The sequence below is a fragment of the Geospiza fortis genome, unplaced genomic scaffold (assembly GCF_000277835.1).
Source record: "Geospiza fortis unplaced genomic scaffold, GeoFor_1.0 scaffold157, whole genome shotgun sequence".
NCBI lineage: Eukaryota > Metazoa > Chordata > Aves > Passeriformes > Thraupidae > Geospiza > Geospiza fortis.
In genome coordinates this window covers 3,712,277-3,727,022 of record NW_005054314.1, presented here as the reverse complement: position 1 = coordinate 3,727,022, position 14,746 = coordinate 3,712,277, and the positions used below count along the sequence as shown (strand labels likewise).

General features: G+C 40.0%; 1 protein-coding gene across 1 annotated transcript in view; it reads left to right on the top strand.

Annotated features, from left to right (window-relative positions):
* COL4A6 (collagen type IV alpha 6 chain) overlaps positions 1-14,746 on the top strand; it is an 85,265-nt gene that overhangs the window by 28,586 nt on the left and 41,933 nt on the right. The window lies entirely within an intron of this gene.

Here is a 14,746-nt window from a genome sequence, read left to right as displayed (position 1 = left end):
CTGGGGTCTTGGGCAGCTTGGAATGTAAATGGCTTCTGAACAAATTTACACATTTCTAGGATCTAGTGCCCTTTGCCTGCTCCTAAATGTCACTGCATATCAGAAACTCCCTCCTAAACACAACTAGCTAGTCAAGTTACACACTTTGGAGGGCTTCCAAAAACCATAGCAAGTACTGCTTGTCAGAACTGGTAGATTTTGCTAATTTTTGCTAAACATACAGGATTTGATCTCATTTCAGCTTTACAGGAGGTAATATTTTAACCACTGTCTTACAAGAGTGAAGGAGCCTTATTTTGCAAGATGAAGAAGTAATGAAATGTGACTATGACTAATGATGCACTTTCTTTCTGCTCATTCTGAACTAATGCTTCCTATGTTTAAATTATTGTCCAAATATTTTGCACAAGTTTTGGAAGTAAATAAAACCTAAATTTCTAGGTATGTACTCTTATAATCTACTTTGCCCCGAGTTTGTTTGGATAGGATTTAAGAGTTGTATGTGCTGTATAAAATTTGTGTTCCAGACTAAACAAAAAATATATTTACAAATTGTCTGCTTAGTTTAATTTTTAATGTTCCTTCCACAGAAGGAACTGTTTGAGATACTATTTTGTTGATATATCAATGAAAAAATATTGATATATTTTCACATAACTTTTGTGCTGAAACCTAACAAGAAAAATTAATTGTGGAAGAGATTTTGTTTCAATCAATTACTTCTTCTTATTTATCACTTGATTACTTTTTCCTTGCATTGAACTTAGATGCTAGTAGAAGTACTACACAGATTTATTTCACCATCTCTGTAGAAGAATCAATTTATTCCTGTAAATTAGAAATATATCTGTCCTGTAACAGCTCCGGTAATGTGGGAGGCAAAAGGCTATTTCCGGTAGAATTGGAAGGCACCATCCAACTGGATCATATTTTAAAAAGAGCATTTGTGCAAAGACTCTACTTGCTTTGGTCTGGTGATTGTTTTCAATATTTACAGTACAGCAGGGCCTGGGGCCTCAGTTACACATCAGGATCAGTTGTACTTTGTATAAACAATAAAAAAGCCTTGCACCAAGTAACTTTTCTTCTAAGCATTAAATGTCCTGATTTTTTTAAGGAAAACACACAGCTGGGACAAAACCATGGAATGATCCCAAACCAGCTGGACATAAGGGCAGATCTGGATTTCCTTCCATCTGTGTTCAAATGTGGAGCATTTGGATTTAGTACTCACAGGAGACATAATAGATTAATAGACATTTAAAGATTCATTTCATGGATCCTCAATTTAATTAAAATAAAACATTCCAAATATACACCCAGGCAAAGCTGAAGGATAAGACACTCAATGAAGAAGAGCCTGAGAATATTTTGGTAGAATCTGATTCAAGCAAGTTCAGGAGGGCTCTGCCCTGGAGCTGCCTCTGGGCTGGGGGTGGAGTGGGGCAGCAGCCAGCTGGCCATACCTGACTGGGCGAGGGTGTGCTCAGGTCATGCAGCCTCTCAACAGAGTTAAGGAGCCATGGAAGCACCACATGACTCTGTGGAATGTCCTGTTTCTAATCATCACAGTGTGGATCAAGTTTTAGCATTCTTTTATTTAATTTAGAGAAAGATAGGTCACTAATTGATCCCTTATTGGATGACTGAATGTATGTACACCACATAATTTAGATTGACTTACAGTCAGGGGTACAAAGTATCTTCAAGATAATGTTGTGCTTCTGAGTGTTGGCCTGCTAAATACAGGGGGGATCTGATCTGTCCTGCTTTCATGGAGAATTGCTAGATTTGGAGATACTTACTTACAAAAAAAAGCCTTTGAAGCTGCTGGAAAAGGATGTGCACTTCACATATTGCCATAGTGGAGAGGAAAATAAAATACTTGGTACTAATAGTCAATTGTTTATTTGATAAATACAGTATGAGCTCTTAGCACTAGAAAGATGTAGTGATAGAAAAAAATCTATCAAAATAAATAATGTCGATTTGATACCGGTAATCACAATCTGAAGGAGTCCCAGATTTCTTCCCCTTTTGCTGCTGCATCTAGTATTGCAAAGACAAGGGAAATATTTTTTATTTTCTTTTATTTATTCAGCAAAGTTTCTGGATAGCTAAATTTTACATCCCCAGGATAAAACAGCTGTTATTTCAGTTGATGCATAAGTGCTTTGACACTGCAGTGTTACTTGTGTCAGTGGACAAATGCTGTTTCTAGAAAGCAAAGAGATGATGATGCAGCTTTTGAGACTCAGGTAAAATCCTGGTGTTTAGATGCAAGTCCTGTGCTCAGGCACATCCTCTGTGAGAGCTGGGACAATGAAAGCCAGGCTCTGCAGCCTGCCTTTCCCGTGGCCACATGAGGAACTGCAGCTCAGCATTCCTGGGTTTGTTTCTTGGATTTACCATTTGGAGCAGCAGTAAGATCAAGGAGGTGGCCACCAGAATCACATAATAAGCAACCAGCAACAGTCTCTGGTGCACATCCTCGCTGCTTTCATGCTGGAAACAAGGGCTGTACATGCAGGACTGTTGGTTGACTTTTGTGGGCTTTCCTCGTGCGTAATCTTCAGCCTGTGCCATAAACTGAAGGTGGACAGTAGAGTTGTGCCTCCTCTGTACTTCCTAACATTATCTCCTTTCATTTCTCAGATTCTTTTTCCTTTATTCTGCCTTTATTTTCTATTTATTTATTTCAATTTCTAGCCTGGACTTTTCAGGCTTCCTCAGTGGGATGATTCCTCTCAGGCTTTGCTTGGCAGACACTTGCAAAGCTGGCATTTCCAGTCAGTGGCAGATGTAAGACAACATTTCTGCTGATGCTGCTTCAGCCAAGCAAAGATGGGCTGTGCTGGCAGGAGCAGTGGCAGTGGAGGAGTGATGCCTGTCCCTGACACACGGCTGTGCTTCACTGCAGCAATCATGTGTCTGTAGGGATGTCACTGAGAAGATACCACAGTCTTTATGTGATCCAAAACTCTGTAGAAGTGAATGTGTGTTCATTGAACCAGCTCAGTGTTCTGCTGTTCTTGCTGGCTAAAAGGCTGTTATAAATGCCTGTGGGGATTATCAAGAGCTTAGCCTGGTGTGAGAACGGTGGTATGTATGTGTGGGCTCAGGGCAGTTTGTTGCATGCTAGGCAGCATGGTTTGAAGCTTTAAAAAATATCCTATGGAAAAGCATTGCTGCAGCTAGCTGTGGTTTAACTGAAATTGGAGTGAGTGCAGCAACAAGGGAAGTACAAAGCCAGTTTACAGCAGTGATCAAGAGAGGATTCTTTTTTTCTTATTCTTTTAAAGTATGCTTTGCTTATTTTTCTCAAATGGCAGTTGGATGGTTGGTCCCTGGCTGATGGCTCCAGGGAAAGGGCTTGGAGTAGTTTGTGTAGCTCAACAGTGGCTGTTCTGGCTGCAAAAGGAGCACTGGCAGCAACTTCCAAAGAGTCCTGCTGAGTCTGTGCAGACCAGATCCTCTTCCAGTGCTTGTCATCCCAGGGTTTCTGGGGGGTTGCATTTTTTTATGAGCTGTGGGAAGGCTATTTGCAGATCTGAGACAGTTTTGGTTTCTCTGAAATGACATGTCATCATGTTGGCATGTAGTGACACTACTCTTTGATGTAATAGGACGATGTTGAACTAAAACATCACTTTATTGTGGTGTACTGGTCCCCATTTGTTATTTTTTAGCAGAGTTTGCTGTCTGAAACAAATCTGTAGAAGTGGCTATGCTGTGAACTTTGTATCTTTCAAACCTTAGATAATGCCTGTCATTCACTGTGCTCCAAGTGAGTGCAAAATACATGAGAAATATGATATCATCTTTCAGAGCAATATGGCTAAATCAACATAACAAATAAAACCTGGGAGATGTCAGTATTTGCTGTTAGAAGGATATGTATGCAAAGAGGAGAAAAGGAAAAAAAAAACCAAAACCTATTTCTTAAAAAGATAAAAAGGGAAATACCTTGTTTTTGTAAAATGTGGTGTCTTTCTACAGACTTTTCCTGATTTCCATCATTATACTGTCCTGGTAACTTCTGAACTACTAAACAGACTTAGCCAAAGCTTGGAGCTGCCAGCCCTCTGTAAGCTACATTGGGGTAAAGACTACTTTACTGTCCTCAGTCTCTTCTAGACATCAAGATTAAGGCCTACTAAAGGCTTCTATTTTTTCAAGTGAAAAGCAGTGGATAAAAGGCATACAATATCATTAAGGTTTTTAAATTTGTTGCTGTTACTTCAGGTCTTTTTTCCTTGGTTTTATTTTTAATTCTTTTAGATATGTAACCTTAAAGCATTCTGAAAACAATCAATAACAATTGCAGGTTTGATTAGCAGCTAAATTAAAACTTCTGATGAGCTACCCTACCTCTCCCTTTGTCTTGTTGGCATGTTTGCTTAACTGCAGGATACATTCCTAACCCTTAGGCTTTTCAGTTCTGCTGGGTGCAGTGAAGGCCATTTTCTGGCCTGCCATCCATCAGAACTGGGAACACTTTCACCTTTTATTTTGAGGAGGAAGAAGCTGCTGAGCTGATATGGAAATAGCAGGCTGGTTATTGTCTGTGAAAAGCTGCTGAGACCTGTGTGCAGGACAGCCCCAGTCAGGCTATCCTGTCATCATCCACAGATCGCTGATTATCACACACCAGTGTTTGTGATCTTCTGCAGTGCTGCTTCCTTCTGTCTCCCATCAAGGCCCAGTGAGCACAGACCGTGACAGGTAAAATCTTCTTCCAGACCTCAGATGCTCCCATACAAAGAGCCATGCTTAATCCCTGGCCTAGTGTGTAATTTAGTAATCTGCATGGTCATGAATTCCAGGGATATATGGGCAGGAAGCGCAGAGCAGTGTGGGTAGCAGAGCAGGCCTACAGAGTCATTTAAGTCTTTGTTGTATTGTGTAGTGAGGGATTTTGGGGACAATGAGACCTGTCTGTCAAAGATTAAGCAGACTGGAAGTGTGGTTTATACCAACAAATGAATGAAGCTTTTTGGAGTGTTAATACAGCCACGCAGTAAATGTCCAAGGACTTAAACATACAATTTATGTGATGACAAGCAACATTGAAATAGATCATTTATTCTATATACCTTAGCCAGTGGGAATTCAAGTAGGTGAAAAGTTCATTTCCGTCCTTACCTCGATCAATTTGCAACACTTAGATAGGACAAGTGAAAAATCCTCTATTTTTTTCTCTCCCAGACTTTGGTTTGAAGTTATTTTTACTAATTGCAGTTTATTCTCTGGCACTGCCCAGTAAACCAGCTGCTGACTGACTGGCGCTTATGTTATCGGGCTCTGCAGTGAAATTTTGCCTGGACCCCTTCTGCTTAAGCCCCTAGAGATAACTGGAATCTGGCCAGATGTTATGTTAGTAGATATGCAGACCTCTGGTACTCTCCACTCCTGCTTTGGCCTGTATATTTCCAAGCAATGTATGGATGAGAATTCACAGACTCCTTTTTTCCCTTTAAAGTGAATTGTTTACGTGTTTGCAAAGCTCCCCTTGGCTCTGCTGTGTAACAGATCTCTGGGGAGAGGTTTTGTTCTAAATCTGCTATCTTGAATAAGCATGAGATGGTTCCCATCTGAGTTTTAAATCTTGACTAATATTATCTATTCCAACAGATACTGTTGGTTTTAGCAGAACCCCGTGCAAGGAAAGCTGCTCAGACCTTTCTGAAGTGCCAGGAACATGCTGGGAAGGCTATGGGAGGCAAAATGTAGGGGAAACTGCTTGCAGAGAATCTATTGTTTGCTGCTGACCCTGTACTGGCCAGATATGTGCATGGCCTACTTTCCCTGCCTGCCTTTCTAACTAGAAGCATCCTTTGGGGCTGAACGACCTTAGTGGATAATGAGAAGTTTTGCTGTGTTTCTCCCTTGTAAACAGAATGTTTAGCATGTGGAACATGGTCTAGTGACTAAGATGGATACTTTTTCTAAAAAATGTGTGAAGGGGCTTTTTTGTTGTTGTTGTTTGTTTTGTACTTTTTTTTCTTTTCCAAAAAAGAGACTACTTTGTTCACTAGACTATTAATGTTATACATTAGTGATATGGTAGTAAGTCTTAGAGGCAGTCATGCCTCTATATCACATGCCAGGCTCAGCCTTGCTTTCAGAATTACATTGTACTCAGCACTAATTTGGTTGTAATAGCACAAACACTGAGTATCAGACAGGGGAAGGGACATGGTAGTGCATCAGCAAGAACAAAAGAAAAAAGACAAGATTGTTTTTCTGGAACATTGCTTAACTTAGAGCAATTTACAGATACACATTTTCTGTTTAACAGTGAAATGCCATAGAATAATTAGATTAGAAAAATAATAGGACAATCCAGCATGATAAAATTGAGCCAAAAAAGCAGTCTTAAGATTGTTGTCCAGAATAGGTTAGGCTGTGACTGGGATTGCTAGCTAAAATAGAGGAAAGGTTCAGGTTTTAGATTCAGTTATCTCAGCATTTTACATGCTTTCTCTCTCAGGAATTTGAGACAAATAGAGAGAAACTCCTAGAAGCATAAATGGATGCAGACATTTAAATCTGCTTTTAGAATAGCAGTGTTACACTTGGGAATCCAAATCTCTATTGTTCATCTTCTAATGATACACTTTCCATTCTGCAGAAACAGAGAACACAATAACAATAATTGAAAGTTTTATTTAATGATGATCTTATTACCAACTGAAAAACCACAGCTATGTTTTATTCCAAATATGAAAAGAAGTCTGTATTATTTTAGTTAATATTAAGTCATCTCTGCAAAAAATTCATCTTGATATTTAATGTATTGCAAAATGCAGTAAGACAAATGTCATTGATATGAGCAGCCACATTACTGACTAGAATATCTGCAGATAGACAAAGAGTAGAAAGCAAAAGTTGAGCACCTCATATGAAGATTCAAAGACAAGTTGTTAAATATAGATTGTTCTCTTAGTTGTTAATTTTTCAGCCTTTAAACCAAAATAAATTGTTCTGGTTTAGCTGGAATACCATGAGATTGTTGACAGCAACACAGGAAACTTCTGTAAGAAGTGTGAAAAATAGGGAATTTCTCCCTCCCTCCCATAGAGAGTGCAGCTCTCATTTTCTCCAGGTGCAGCCAGGATTCCCGAGGGCAGTGCCTGTGTGGGATGTGTGACACTCAGCAGCTCTGCCCCTCAGTGCACCAGGGAATCTCAAGCCATCCTTTCTGCTAAGGAATAGCTGTGCTTGGAAAATGTGGTACAGGCACTCGCTTCCTGCTAGATCTGCTCTTTGCCCACATCCCTGTTCAGCCTCTGAGGAAACCCTAACTTTTCACAGCCTTTGCTTGCACAGGGGAATTAGACATTTTTTTTAAAGGGTTTGTTGTAAAGGAAAGAACTGGAGAGGAGCCCAAAGCAAATTAACAGATCTGGACACAGCAGACCCTGCGGAGGTTTGGAGTCTGCTCAGCTTCAGCATGTGGCTGAACCCTCTCTGCCTTTCTAGATACAATGTCCTTTTAGTAGTCTCAACAGGCCTGACACTGGCAGGATTTCACTTGCTCAGTACACTACTTAATACAGCTAATTTTCTACTGACAACATTTTTTTGCAACAATGAATCTTCTGTCACTCCAGTCCATGGGGAAGGCAGCTTGGAAATGCCAGCCAGAGGCAGGGGGAGCAAGTTCATTGTCACTGCTCACTTAAACAGTTCTTTAGAAACACACTGAGATTTCTTTTGGTTTGTTCTTTGGGGTGCTAGGGATAAATGGAAAGGAAAATAACACAACACTGTGTTCTTCTCTCCTCATGAGCCCACAGCAGATCCCTGAACATTGTGTGTTGTAGGGGGTATCTTAGGGAGAGGCAGAAGCTGTGGGTTTGTGGGCAGCAGGCCTGATGAGGCTGCCCATGAAGTTACCACGATTCAACATCTGTTTTCCCCAGGAGACTTGTCTAATATCCGTGATTAATGTTGCGTCTTCCTCTGTAATGAGTTAAGTAAAATCCCTTTAAATTGTTTGTGGACAATAACTTGCTTGATCTCACCAAATGTGTGGGAGAGATGATAAATATACACATTTATGTACTCATGGCCATGAGAGCCAGGGGACTCTCACATGTCATTCTACCATCCTCCTTGTGGGGACTGACTGCCAAGGAGCTCTCATTTGGTCACTGCCATGCTCTCACCAGAGATGAGCTATGTGCATCCTAGGGAGGAAAACACTTTGCATATGCTACCTTGTCTGCTTTCCTGCACAGCCACCAGGAGAATGGAAAGAAGTTCTAGGGAAACCCTGTGTTTTCTTCTGAAATAACTAATTCTTTTGTATTAAAATTCAGCTCAGAACTTATTCTGCTGTCAAGAGATGTACACAATACTCAAATTCTCTTCCTTCAGTTAAGGGCAGGAAAATGTTATGACAGCTGCTGTCCTATGTGAACAGGTCGGGGAACTGTAAAGGCTTTCTAAAACATTTTTTAGAGATTAGGCACTGAAGGCTTGAGGGAGAGAATATGAACTGAGGTTGCAAAAGACCATAAAATCTCATAAACCATTCAAACCTTTGGCTGTACTATGCTCTTTTGTTCCTTGAAGTCAGGAACAAAAAATTGAAGTCAGTTAGACCTCACTTCCTTCAGCATTTTTGTTAAGTTTTCAAAATTGAGTATTTCAATATAAGCCCTATTTTTTTGAATGTTGATGAGTGTAACGTAGTGCCAGAGCTCCATGAGGTGCAGCAGCAGTTCCTGCTTATGTTACCCTCTTCCTTCATGTCTCATTTCCTCAGCTGCCTCTAATTCAGGCTTAAACATGTGCGTGATTTCAGAGGAGCGCCTGTTGTCAGTCTCATGTGCTGTCTGCACGAATTGTCTTCATTGACAATAAATGTGTATGAAGCTTGTACTGCTCTGCCAATTGAAAGCACAAAAAGGCCCTAAAGATATCAGTCAAGGCAGCAAACGGAGGTTTTGCTGTGGCAAATAGCAAAAATTGAATCTCAGATGACCAAATATCACCTGAGGCTCATGGCCAATTGGCTTAAACAAACAGTGGGTAAGCTGGGGATTCAGGAGTGATCACCTCTGCTCTGGTGACACTCTGTGATGCAATTCATTGGGATCTAGTCTCGGCAAATCTTTTCTTTTGCTCAAAAAATGGTATAATTTTGACTGATCATGAAAAAGGCAAGTAAATGTCATTCAAATACATAATACAGCTCCTTAAAAATAAGCTTTAACTCATAATTTTCATACATCAGTTATTTGTTTAATTGAAATACAATGTAAGTCATCACTCTGCTTTGTAAATCCTGCTGCTTCTTCTTTATTTTAAAAATCCCCACAACTCACATCTTTCTGTTGCTGCAGTGCCCATCATTGTGGGTGTTTCCCATGGCTCCCCTCCTGTCTGGAGGGCTGTGGCCTCAGTGGTGCTGCTCTCACAGAGATGTTACAGCCCACAAGGGCTCTCACAGGCTTTTGTGTTATCTGTGCTCTCTGGGGCCTGGAACCTTTCCACAGGAGCTTACTTCTTATCTAACTTGGACATTTCACAACATCAAAGCAAAAAAGCAACCAAAGTTGAAGTCATGCTTTTTCACTTTTGTACATTTTTCATAGTTGCTTCAGAAAGTTGTGAAGTATAAAATGGAATAATTACTCTCAGTTCATATTGAGTCACTCCTGGCATTGTCCATGGTAGGGAAAAAGATGACAGTATGTGGTCTCTTTGTGTGTTTTAAATAGAAATAGCAAATATGTGGAATTGATTGGATCAGGATGTTTCATGAAAGCTTTTAACTGGAAATCAAGCATTCTAAGGAACAAGCTTTTCATAGATTTAAATATCCAATTAAAAAATACAGATATTCTTAAAAATTGTCTAGACTTCATCTATAGTTCTGAATTTATAATGTGGTAAGTCATCCTTTGCAACTTTGTTACTGAAGTATGGGATTCATCAAATGATTTGTGGAACCAAATTTCAATAATTTTTTAAGCAGTTATAAGATAGGACATAAAACCATATATATAAATATACACACATACACACATATACATGCACACACACATTTTTGTCACCTAGATTTTGTACTTGCAGTCATGTCTAGTCAGGCTTAGTGGAAATAACAGAAGTATTTTTTGAAAACGGATTTTATCATATGAATTAAAATTTAAAATTGTTGTAAGGCCTAGCCTGCAGTTGCCCATTACTACATTAAAAATTGGTCCTGAGATGATCAGAGCAGCCTTGACAGTCAGCAGTATGAGCATGCCAAAGGCTGCTTTGCATAAACAGAAAACTTCTGAAAGGCATTGTGATACTAAAGAATTTCATATGGTGCATGAAAAAATTGTCTCTTTGGTTAAAATTAAATTTTAAAAAATCACCCTAATATCCTTCCTTAAAAAGAGAACAAAACAGTAAAAAACCCCCAAACAATGGCATTTTTGGGAGGATGCTGAATGAAGCAGGATTGTTGCACAGGATTTTTTTTCTGGTCCATTATTTCTGTGTGCACATACCATTTTTTGTATTCTTCTCATCCTGTGTAGGTAAAAAGCTGTGTAAAGGAGCAATGAAATATATGGCAGAAATAAAGGAGCCATTTTTAACTTAGGACTTCCCCAAAGTTTTTAGAAGAATAATTTTCTTTAAAAGTACAAAGCGTTTTTCAGTAGGGAGAATAATTACTTACTCTGGAATGTGAGCAGGGCACTGGATACCTGACCTGTAATTTAGGAAAATGGTGAAGGGGTTTTCATCAGTAATTATTATTATTACAGTAGAACTGTGGGGCCCCAGCTGAGAGTAGGACTCTGTTGTGCTACTCCCTATCTATCTAGCAAGAGAGAACCACTGCTGTGGGAATCTTGCTGTGGAAGCAGAGCAGACCAAAGAGGAGAAGGGAGGCAGTGGAGGTGGGAAGCTGAAGATTGGCCCAGGGCTGTGCTGCTCACAGTGGACATGGCTGCCTTGCACTAGTAAGTCACTGACACAGCCCTCATCTGAGTTCAGGGAGATCCCTGCATCAGCTTTTGGAACCTGGTGGCTCTCATCAGGGAGAATGTCCCTGGTTTAAATGGGAAATGCAATCTGTGTGTGTGAAAGAGCATCTTGAGGGACCAGTCCCTTGGACAGGCTGTCCTGTCCAACAGGAATTGGGTACACAGATCTTCCTTAAAAGTTTCAGCCTTAGAGTATGCAGTATATGAGAACATGCATTTTTAGGGCCAGAATGTAATGAGTTAATGGCTGTTTGGTTCACCTTTATGTCATCAAACAAGCATAAGATGCTTCAAGCTACAAAGCATTTGCTCATGAAGTAAATATTTCACTAACAATCTTTTGTGTCAATAAAACATGTTATATGGAGCAAATAATGGGTGAAAGAATAGAGAATGTGAATAAGAACCTTTTAAAAAAATTGGTCACTGAATTCTCATAGAGAAGAAACCACGTGTTAGTTTCAGAAGACATGAGCATATTTAAATTCAGTTGCTCTTTTCATATGCAGGACCTTAATTTTGCTTGGAAAATGAATAGTGCTTTGCTGCTTGAAATATGGCAGTCTACAAATTTACTTACAAAAGTAGGAATCAGTTCTGCCCTTCCTGATCAGTAGTATTTTCTGCTCAGTTACCAGAGCTGCTAGATTCCTCTTAGTGGGTTCCAGTGTTTTTTATGGTGATGAATCACTGAGTTGGCATTTGACAGTGACTTAGGCGAGTTGAATTGTTGCCCAAGTAAGAATGTACTTGTTTTTTTTGTCCCAGAAATAAGGGGCCTATCCAGTGATTCCATACCACTTCCATGTGTGTTCCTTTACACAGTGACAAATCAAATACATTTACGCTTTATTCTCCAAGCTCACAGAGGCAATGGGAAATAAAAGAATGTTTGGAATTTGCAGTGCTATGTGTAGCAGCTCTGCTTCAGTGGGCGAAAATTTACGTGGGGTTTTAGAGTTGGCAAAAGGGGGAGGGACTTAGAGAAACTGTGATGTGAGAGAATAGAGAAACTGTGATGTGTTGGGTTGGGCAGCAGCAGAGGCCCCATCATTGCCCATTGTTCAAGCCTTTCCTCACGACACCCTGGGACACGGATGAATTTAAAAGGGTATAAGGAAAAAGGTACATGTTGCAGAACTTTTTCTGTCTTGAAAGACGCTGCCATCAAATTACACTTTCAGGCTGTTTGGTTTTACTGCCTTCTGCAGTGTGGTGACTGCAGTGGGAGCAATGGGAGGTTCCTTTTCCAGGCTTTTTTTGCTCTTGCTTACCACACATTGAGAATGGAAAGCTGAATGTCTGAGCCAGCTGTGTATTTGTAATGGTTTGCAATGGATATGTGCAGAACAGAGATGCACGTGATTCATGTTGAACTTGTGACACAAACTTGGTCAGAATCCAAAATTATCTATGAAAATGCCCAGGTATATTTAAAAAAATGCTATTTTTACCAGCATCATATTCATTACAGACAGACATCTCATTCAGTGCTGCTGCATTGTAAAAGCCCGGTGCACAAATTTATTTGAGAATGCAGCTCATAGATTTCAAATATGAAATTCTACTGGGCATTTGAGAGAACATTCACAAGTAATTTCATTGGATTTGTTATTGCTTGGAGTTATTAGCATTCTATCATTTTCCTCTTTTTAAAAACAATTATCATACATCTGGGAAACCAAAACATTTGCATTAATTGCTAATGGCTTTTCTGCAGGTTACTATGTAATATATGCTGAACATTAAAGATTAAAAATAGGGACCTCTGTTGATTCCTTGTAGTTTTTGTTTGATGTAATCCACATTTTATATTTCAGCTTGTCCTCACAGCTAGGAGTTGTTTCATCCTTTTTATCCTTTGGATAAGTAAGAGCAATCCTGATGCTAAGGCACAGTAAAGACTAGGTAAGCACATTGAGGTCAGACAGAAGTTCCACCTGGCACTGAGCTCTGTAAGTTTACTTTGTGGTAAAACCTGAATCTTCATTGTGCTGTTATCCTTGAATTGCTCCTGCATGCCACTGTGCCTGCTCTTTATAATGCTCTAATCTTGGAACAGTTCATGGGAGTGCTGCTGAGTGACGAAAAATACTGCTTTTTTAGCAGTGAAGGCAAGTCCTTTGCTTCAGCATAGAAAACATGATTTCCATCCACACAGACTTCAAAAGAAACAGTGGGAATTCTTGAGAGCCTGATTATCATGGCATAATCACATTATCAGAGAGATTAGAAGCACTTTACTGTGTCCTTATGCTTTAGTGACACTCCAAGGCACTGGACAAAATCTTCAAGTGCTGTTAAAATCTTTCTTGTAGGGCACTAATGCAGGAGAGAGTCCTGAATGGGGCTGTGGGCCCTGAAATCACAGAGAACATATTTAATTCTTCTGTCAGAGAGCTGCTCATCCAAACACAAGCAGAAGGTGTAGTTGCTTGTCTTTACTCTCCAGTCTAGCTATATTTCTCAGAGCCACCTGCAGCAGAGCAAAACAAAAGCCTCCTAAAATGTTAATTCCCATCGGTTCCAGTCATTGTGAAACACTGTCATTAACCAGGCAATCAAGCTAATGGAATACAGAAGTATTAGCAATTCAAACAAATGAAGAATTCACAGTGTGTTTTCTCTGCAAATTTGGTGGGCTCTGGGATGCCACTTCTTTTGTGGGAGGTAAGTAAGACTGTGAGTGTAACTGTGCCCATTTTCAGGTTATGCCTCAACACTGCTGTGATGCCTTGAGGTAAACAGTCCACAATCCAAGCTTTGTAAGTGAATTGTTGATTGAAAGCCTCTGAATTGCTTGTGATTATGGGAAATTCAGTCTCAGCTTTAACTTTCTTAAGTGAGAGCAAAGCATGCGATTTTTAACGTTTCTTGGTGTGTATGGTTGCCAAGGACAGCTGAAGATTTGGGGATTAGTGTTTTGATTATATAGTTTCCAATAGAAAGGTTTCCATTGATAATTAGCCTAGAGTGAAGAAAGCTAAAAATAATCAACATAAAAGCCTTTTCAGATGTGAGTCTGTGCCTCTAGAAGTGCACACTATGGACAGTGTCTAGACAGAAAAGGTGTGAAATATCAAACATGCACTTGACCTCCGTTAAAAGGCCAGGATGAAACAATCACACCAGAAAGAGCAATACGGGAGAATTGTTGCAGTTAAAAGAAAACTGCAACAACAGTGAAGAAAGACACATGGAATATGGGAAAAATATTTTAGCCTAAACAGGTACTAAAAATGATCCTGGAAAAAGAATTTTAAAAATCATGTACCCTTTCTTTCACTTTGCTTGATTTCAAACATGTAACAATGCATTTTTAAATTAACAGTAAAAGTCTTTTACCTGCCAAGCCATGAGTCAGGGCTTTGTATGTCTCCAGCTGAGACTACTAAAACACTTGCAGCAGGGAGCTGCATTCCTTCTGCTGTTTTACGGAGTTAGGGAAGTAGAAGGCAAACACTCTTCCATGGACATGAGAATTAAAAGGAGGGGGAATTACGTGGTGGAATTATTAAGGTGTGGGGTTTTTTAACTTCCTCCTCTATTTTATTTTATCTAAGTCATGATCCTTTACGCGGGCAACTTTGTGTGATCCACTGATTGTCTTGCTGGTGTAAAGCATAGCCATAAACCGCATTGTCTGCTGATACTGTGGGAGCTCGGCGTGGTGTCTGTGCTGTTCTCTGGGCACGGCCCCGCAGGGCGCTGTGGGCGCGGTAACGCCGGGCCGGGCCGGGCGCTGAGGG